This window comes from Haplochromis burtoni, unplaced genomic scaffold (assembly GCF_018398535.1).
Source record: "Haplochromis burtoni strain Fernald_Lab_line unplaced genomic scaffold, NCSU_Asbu1 Contig_401, whole genome shotgun sequence".
Taxonomy (NCBI): domain Eukaryota; kingdom Metazoa; phylum Chordata; class Actinopteri; order Cichliformes; family Cichlidae; genus Haplochromis; species Haplochromis burtoni.
Genome location: NW_024582762.1, coordinates 119288 through 127954, shown reverse-complemented (window position 1 = coordinate 127954; position 8667 = coordinate 119288). Strand labels below are relative to the sequence as shown.

Genomic DNA, 8667 nt, shown 5'->3' with positions numbered 1-8667 from the left:
TTGAGCTTGGTTCTACCTGAGATCTCTTCCTCTTAAAAGGGAGTTTTTCCCTTTCCACTGTCACCTATTGTTTGCTCTTTACTTTTCACTATACAGCACCTCGAGGCAATTGCTGCTTGGATTTGGTCCCAGATAAATAAACTTTAATTGAATTTTGAGATTTTAAACTAATCTAATTTATTGATTAGATTCTGAATTAAGTTTTAAAAAGCAGTTTTTAGTAATGTTTCTTTTAATACTTGTATTATTATCGTTAATATTACTGTTATTGTGAGTGCCTTTCTCTTGTTTTGTATATATTCATCTAGTTTCTATATAGCCCCCTTGATTGCATATATTTCTCCTATTAGTCATTTATTCCTGCTGTCTTACTATTTATATCTTATTCCTGCACAGTTGGTGTGGAGCAACCACAATAACAATAAAGGAACTATTTTATTCTATTGTTTTGTAATAATTTTTCTATTATTATTATTATTATTATTATTATTATTATTATTAAAGGTAACCTATTCCACAGAGGACTTTAATTAATTTTAAAATATTCTGTTTTTACAATGTGATGAGAATGTTTTTCACATAGCAGTAAAGTCCTCAGTCCACCTGTGGTCAGTCTCTTATCGTGGGTCTCCCGGGAATGACTGCAAGTCACTTAAACGTCCTCTGAAGTGACAGAAGCGCGCGCGCGTGTGTGCGTGCGTGTGTTGGCGGATTCCCATCACAACCAAGATGGCGGCGGAGCGGACAGCCGGCTCGGCACAGTGAGTGACAGGAGAAGCAGCCTCGGTCAGTTGGACAGCTAACAGTTAGACTCTGAGGGGGAGAAAAATACAATAACAACGCATCCCGCACCGTTCATCTCACCTTCTGTAATGCAACAGCGTCGGTAGAAGCCAGACACCGTCCGAAGTTGTGTGCGAGGACTAATCTGACGTTCACAAGCGGGGTAAGTGCGAAATGATGAACCGTTACCCTGACTGGCTGCTTGGCGTGTTGAGGGATTTACCGAACGGCTGCAGGCTGCTAACTTAGTGCTCGAACAAGCTGGAAATCCCTTATGCTAGCCCTGTCACCTAACTCGTGTATGTGTTTGTTGACATTTATTTATGTTTTATCTGTCAATAATGACAATTCACTCTCGCAGCTTTTGAACCAATACGACTCCCATGCTTTCCCCGCTTCTCAACATCTAGGTATGTGCCACAGGTTGTTTGCACTCATCGCTAAAATTTGGGAACATTTTAGTCACCGTGAACGAAATAACAGCCAGTCAATGCACGTCAAGCCTCAAACGATCCCGTGAAAAATGTCTGATTTACCCCACGAGCGAGCTAAAAATAACCCAAAACACTCTCCGTTTGCACCCCGTTGCCTGAGGATATTTTAGGTTGTTCGGCTTTGTATCAGGGGGGAAAAACACCTCTCATTTAGCCTTGCTGTTAAGCAGTGGCGTAGAAAGTGCACGGACAGTCTTTCCTATGTTTTATGTGAAGGATTTTCAACCTGGACCGGAGGGTATGTCAGTGGTTTTCACTAAGCTGTGTGGTGGTGAGAGATTTCATGACTGGTGAAGGGTGATGAGAGTGTGCTAATGCGGGTTTGCAAACGTGCAAGTTTGATGGGACATGTTTGCTGTTAATGTGCAAATCCTTACACGTATTTCTGTCAGAGAAATGCTGTCAGACCCATACCAGGAGTGGTGCTGGGGTAGTCTGTCAGACATCAGACAGGAGCAGCAGTGGCAGCCACTGGGGTTTGTTGACATTCTGGAGGTCTACCCCCCCCCCCAAAAAAAAAGAAAAAAAAGAAAAATCCCACTTACATCCTTTCCTAGTGTTTTTCCATAGCATGAGATGGACAAGTCTGATCAAATCACACATGTGACAGAAAGCCTGTCGTTTGAAAACCTCTGCTCCACATACCAGAAAGGTAACCTGAACTGTAAACCCACATATATTCTCTTTGCTCTGATATGGGACATTTCTCATGGGAATATTGTGTTGTTGTGCATCCTGTTGATGGGATGTTTATATGTCGCCTTATTACCTTGCAGTATGTGCTCAAGAGGGCAGAAAGGTACCCTTCTGGAAGGAAATTAAGTTGTAGTTTAAAAGAAGGTGCTGTCGCCTGACACAGAGGAGCCGAACAGCATGCACCAATTGCCTGGATTGTTGGAGTGAGCTGCAGGGTTTACAGCCAGTAAAACATCAAAAAGGAGCAGACAGCTAGACGGTGTCCTGACTTGAGTTAAAGCCCACTGTCTGTAAATAACTGACACACAGTGCTCTCTCTCGTGGCGGTGATGGTTGTAATACCCGAGGCACAGGGTTCATGTTATTCCCATCTTGTGTAATTCAGTGAAAACAAACAAAGTGAGGAAACAATTTGACTTGACAGAGTTGTCAGTGACAGAGTGTAGCTCTAGATGCCTGAACTGGAGAATCTGTTTTTTTGGCAGAGTGCAAGTCTGACAATTTAGCCTGTTGCAGATTGATTTTTTTTTCTTTTACATTTCCAACAATTTCTGTCACAAACTATGTGTATCCCTGAAGATACACTGTTAGCACTCTCACAGAGAAGCCTTTCTGGCGTTCACAAACTGTATGGAAAAATCCTGTTGATCACTCTCCTGGGTTTATTTTGTGATGAAAACACAGTGAAGATTGGAGGCTTTTAAGGATTTGCTACAGTAAAGTTAATGAATAAACAGAAGGTTGTTGCCCAAAGTGAGTTTCTTCAAGTGCCTGGGACAGCACCTTTTCACTAACGTTAATGCTGACGTAGAAGGGTTACTAATGAGCCCCCAAATATTCCTATAATTATATTCAGCTTTGAGATGTTGGATTCAACTGTGGCTTATACAGTTGGATAGAGTGATAGCAAGGGTGGCTGAATAGAGACAGTGAAAAAGATGCTGAAAATAAATGACAGTCACGCTTTTGAAATTGTCCTCTCCATCTCTCTGGTGATTTCTGCAGGACTGTGAATTGATGCATGATAGGTGAGTCTAAGAAGGAACTCTTTGACTTTCAAAGAGAAAAGATGTTAATGAAGCAACCTGACCCATGTGAACACAGTGCACAACTTCTTGCACGTGGACAATATACAACACATACTTTAAAAAAATTTTGTATGCTATAGTTTCCCTAAGAAAATCAACAATGAATAAACACTTACATAAAACTATTTAATTCAGTTCAGTTGTATTTATGTGGCACTAAATCACAACAACGCATTCTTCTAGGTGTTTTACATTGTAAGGTAAGGACCAATAAAGACAATAATGCAAAGAAAACCCAACAATGAAACCACCAACTATAAGCAAGTACTTGGTGACAGTGGGAAGGAAAAACTCCCTTTTAACAGGGAGACACCTCCGGCAGAACCAGTCTGATTGAGGGGCAGTCTTGTGTGGTGACTGGTTGGGGTTGAGGGGAGGGCACAATGTGGAAGAAAGCCAGAGATAAATAATTACTTATGATTAAGTGCAAAGTGATGTATAAATACATGGAGAGGGAAAAATTGTGAGTGAATAAGAAATGCTCAGTTCAGTGCATTATGGGAAGCCCCCAGCAGCCTTGGCCTATTGCAGTATAACTGAGGGAGGATTCAGGGTCCCCTGATCCACCCCTACTCTGTAATCTTTATCAAAAAGGTAAGTCGTAAGCCGAATCTAGAAGGTCTGCCTCCCAAATCTAAAGTGAGGGCTGGTTCCACATTCATGAATGTAAAGATTCGCTTCAGTATTCTTCAGTATTGGCTGATGTTTGCCTTACTGACTGCCACTGACCTATCTGCAATTTTGTTACAGTGGAAAAAAAAGTCTTACAAAGAACTTACCTAGTAATTTATCAGTCACAAGTCATCAGCCAATGAGCATACCTTGCATAGTCCACCATTAGAAACGCCAGTCGTTTTAACATATCACAGAGTATAACCTGAAAAGTAAAACTGAGCCCATAAACTCATGGGCTCAGGAAGGTGTTTACAGTCTTATATAAGCCTGCAAGTCATGGGTATCACCCATCGGTGCAGATTTAAGGCATTTCATTGCTTGGTTTTTCAGACCCCAAAGCTACGTCCTTCTTTTATACTATTTTAATATACCATTCACATTTATAAATGCCATCTTATTTCATATTATTTCTATCAATATTTCACCAATATTCAGTGGTTACATATATTTTCCCCCATGAATCAGTGCATGTTTTATATATGTTTCATTTCCAGCTGGCCAAAATGGCCAGTTGGCAATATATTTGCAGAGATGCAAGAAAGAATATTTTTTAGCTTGTCCTATTTAGGACAATTTTATTATTATTTTTTTTTTACAACAGCCAAAAAACATCAAGTCAGTGAGTATAGTCAGACGAAGGATTATTGGCAGCCAATAGGTGGTGGATTAGCTTTTAGATAATCAGTGTGCACAGTCTCTAATGTGTTGGTAAAGAAAATTTGCAGCATGTGGTTGGTTTACCAAGCATGGGCTCTAGGTTAGCTTTTTAGTTCAAAGATTGGTCTACACTCAGACCATAATAAGAATCTAAAAATAATAAGTGTCCGTGTGCAGCTTTCCACTTTAGCTCAAGATAACACAAAGAAAGTAGGCGCCATCTTTTGGCTCTATATTGCAATTGTACTTTTTGGCATTTTATGAAAAAGTTCAATTCTTAGGAAGGCAGACCACTACATTTTTTAACGTAAGAGGATAATGTTTTCAGCTTAATGTACAGAAGCCAAAAGAAGATGCAGCTGGAAAAGAAAATGCTGCTGCTATCAATGTGCACATTGAACAAGTGAGAGTAGGATTACATGTTCCCAGGGAATACCATCCACAAACACTAATTAGCTGTAAGCTCAGACTCGTTGTCTGCAGGGAAAAAAAGGCAGGATGTATCCTCAGTTGGTGGGTGGCATCTGGTGTTACACTAAAATTTGGGAACTGAGCTCATAGCACCCAGGAAAGTCATCTGTCAGAATACAAAAATTCATTTCTCTCAGTTCAGATGCTGGTACTTTTTCTCCACGTAAAGTTATCCAGCAGTTGGCTATATGTGTAAATTGAGCTAATCACATTTCACTACAGGGAGAGTGGAGAGGTGGAAAGGTACTCGGGCTCAAGGGGTGGGTTGTGAAGCAACAAATTGCTTCTTAGTGCTTTTGCTTCAATTTCACAAAAATATAAGTGAAGAATTATGAGAATATGAGTGGAAAGGCAAAATAAAAAGAAACACAATGTTAGGCAATTGCCTTGCCTTTTTTGTTATGAAGGTTTTCTTTTTGTTTTTTTGCAAAAGTGGCAAACCCTTATTTCAGTACATTTTGCCTATTAAGAAACATATCTGGTCTAACATGATGGTTAATGTAGTTTAGTCAGGACAACTTTAATTAAAAAGATTATTTGTATCAGCAGTAATTTATATCGCCAGTATAGTTCTATAGAAAGCTGGAGTAGGGAGATGCTGCAGCAAGACCCAAGCAGTACAGAGCAGGCATTCATGACAGCAGATACAACACTGTTATAAGGTAAAAGGAGCTGCGCTGGGGGTGGGTTGCAAAGAGACTTGCAGATGCACAGTGTCTCCAGGCAGGGCTAAGCAGCTTAATATCGTAGCCTATATGAGATTCGTCAGTTGTATAGAAGTATAGAAGTGATGACTCAGCTGATGTTGGCTGACAACATCAGCTGACATCACACACACACACACACACACACACACACACACATACACACAGCAATGCTTAAAAACAGCGCTAATTTATATAGACTAACATTAGAGAGGCAAAAGTCAGTCAGTCAGTTAATAATACCGGCTAATTAAAAGATGATAGCAAACTGCATGTTTAGTTTTTGTTTTATACGGGTGGGCCTGCAATCACAAGCGTTGAAGATCTGTATTTTTCTGCTCTGTTCCACTTTGAATAAACTTTCCCTTTAACAGATTGAACTAAAACTATGTTGAGCGTAGGCTTGCCACAGTCAGTGCCTGACCAATGAAGGCTGTAATTTTCTGGTTCTCACATTGTTGTGCTGCTGCTGCTGTGTGGCCTGCTGATTTCACAAGGGTACAAGGTTATTCTCCCAGTTTCGTCTCAATATTCAGACCTGTGCCTATCAAAAACAATAAAGATGTTACTGCCAGAACTCCAGAACAAAACTGCCAGACTCAAAAGTGAATAAGCTGAAAATAAGAAAAACCCATGAAAACAATAAAATATAAAGGAATGCAAACAAATGCATGTGACTTGAAGACCAAGTCAGACCCTTAAGAATGCTTTTCTGCCAAACAGGGAATTAAAAGATCAGGCTGGGAGACAAGGCAGGTCTGAAAGATCAGGTTTCCTGGAGACATGCTATTTAATTCCCACAAGGCTCTGCATTAGCACTTCCTTGTGATAATACTGTACACAGAGCCAGGAAGGTAACATCACATATAAGACTGCAGTCAGGGGCAAGTGATTCTAGTTTATACTTTGATATCTGTATATTAAACTATGATCTTGAAATTCATTAAAGGTGAGAGAGTTCTTTCTCCACCCCGCAGCTATTTTTTCCCCAGTTACACTTCATGCTTAAATTGCAGCCTGCAGTTGTTAGCATGTCACCAAGATGGAGAGCAAAACCTGTCAATGAAAGATAAGGTGTGCAGGAACCTCGGCAAATGGGTTTATCTGATATCTAAGGCACTATTGCCAAAATCAGACTGCAGTGAAGCATCAATAAGAGGGACACTGAGTGCAGAAATAAAGACATGAAGTCACTTCACTATTCACTGGAACCACAATGTGGGGCAAATTTATTGATTAAAGATTGGCAGATAAAGTGGCTTGACTAAAATCTTGATCAGTTCTTTAGCTATTTGCAGATTTGGTGGTTAAAACTGAAAGTTGAAAAAAATATTCTGAACTGGGTTTAGATCTGAATGTTTTTCAGGAAAAGAGAGGATTTTTTTTTAAAGTAAGATGTGTGTTACTGGCTTTTGATTAATCAGAATTAATCATTTAAATCTGCCTCTGATCATCAGAATCAGTATACCGATGATCCATGAATGATTGACCTCCCCAGAGCCCAAACCACAACATTATTGAAGCAGTCTGGTGTCAACTTAAGAAAGAACAAAAGTCAGCCAACATTCGAGATGCAATTTTGAATGTCCTTCAAGAAGCCTTGATAACATTTTCTGAAGACTACTTAAAGAAAAGACAAGAAACCTGCCTAAGAGAATTCAGGCTGTTTGGAACAATAAAGCTCTTCATACCAATTATTTACTTCCAGGGTTTTCTGGAATTAGGAAAAAATATTTTGAGCTCTATTGTATACAGTCTACATGGAGACATGTTGCGACACTTCCTTGTGGCAATACTATGAAAAAATGCTTTCTCAGACATGTGGCCATCCTTAGTTTGGACTGCTATTTAGTCTGTCTTTGTCTGTTTTTGCCTCATAACTTTTCTCCCCCTTGTCTATAATCACATATTGAGGTTAATAGTATCAGCTGCCAGCAGGTAAAGTCTGTTACTGCTGTGTCTCATGCTGCTACATCCCCATCCATCATGGCTTGAGTTTAATCATCCATAACCAACGCATCACTCAGAAGGAGTGAGAGGTTGCCTTAAACTTTAGCTGCATTTTAAAAACATCCTTTGAAATTTAGGTCAAGACTTTGCACAAAGTTTTTCCAGGTACTTGCTATGCTCTCCAATGCGTTTATGCTGAGGCACCTTACAGTGCCATTAGCATATTCATTCTTGGTATAGGTTAGTCACAGCAGGGCCTAGATTGCTAACCTTGCCACAATAAAGTCCACAATCTGCGCCACGGTCTGTCGCTGTGCATTATGACTGGCTACTTTATGGACACATGTAAAGTATTTGTGAATAAAATGTTGCTTCAACACGCTTCTCCTGCTTTGTCGAGTGCCTAATATGGAAGATTTAAGTTGCTATCTAGACGTTATTCTGGAGGCCTCTCTTTATTGAACAAAGCAGCACATTTTTACATTCTTTAACCTTGATGCTTGTTTGACGGTATACTTGTTGTGTGCTTCAGAAGCTGATATGGTCTTTATTCTGTTGTCTTTTTAATAGCAGGCACAGGAAGTCCCATCTCTGTTCTTCCTGTGGTGATAATGTTGGAGGATATAAGCATTAAAGTGAAAGTAAATGAAGATTTACGGTGGAAGTTTCTGTGGATTCAGATGCCTAATGAAGCTATAACTGTACAGTAGTATAATATCAACTGACCTTTGAGATGCTCTTGATAATGATCTTGCAAAGAAAATAGAACTTTCATAGCACAGCCTCAGTACAAACATAAACCAAGTCAATTACAGCAAAAAAATCTGTAAATGATTCTACAATAATTCATTCATCTAATATCCTACAGGCAAAACAAAATTTATTGTGTCAAATTAAGATTCCTTTATTCAAACAGCTTCTGAGGCTTCCAGCTTAAAACTTTTGATTTCAAAATTGGCATTGTAAGTCACACATCGTAGTTAACCATATAACTAAACGTACTTATACAATAACCTACTCTAACAATAATTATAGTAATGCAGTATTCATGACAACCTGTGGGGCTGGTTGGAATCACACCACACCGTTTATAGCTGTAAGTAGAGCAGGGCAATATGGCCAAAAATATTTATCACGATATATATTTGA

General features: G+C 39.5%; 1 protein-coding gene across 1 annotated transcript in view; it reads left to right on the top strand.

Moving 5' to 3' along the window:
• Window positions 1-684: 684 nt before the first annotated feature.
• The window catches only part of LOC102310308 (DENN domain-containing protein 4C), a gene marked incomplete at its 3' end in the record, with an annotated part of 57172 nt that continues 49189 nt past the window's right edge, over window positions 685-8667 (top strand). The window contains 1 exon segment of the mRNA XM_014340761.2: window positions 685-946.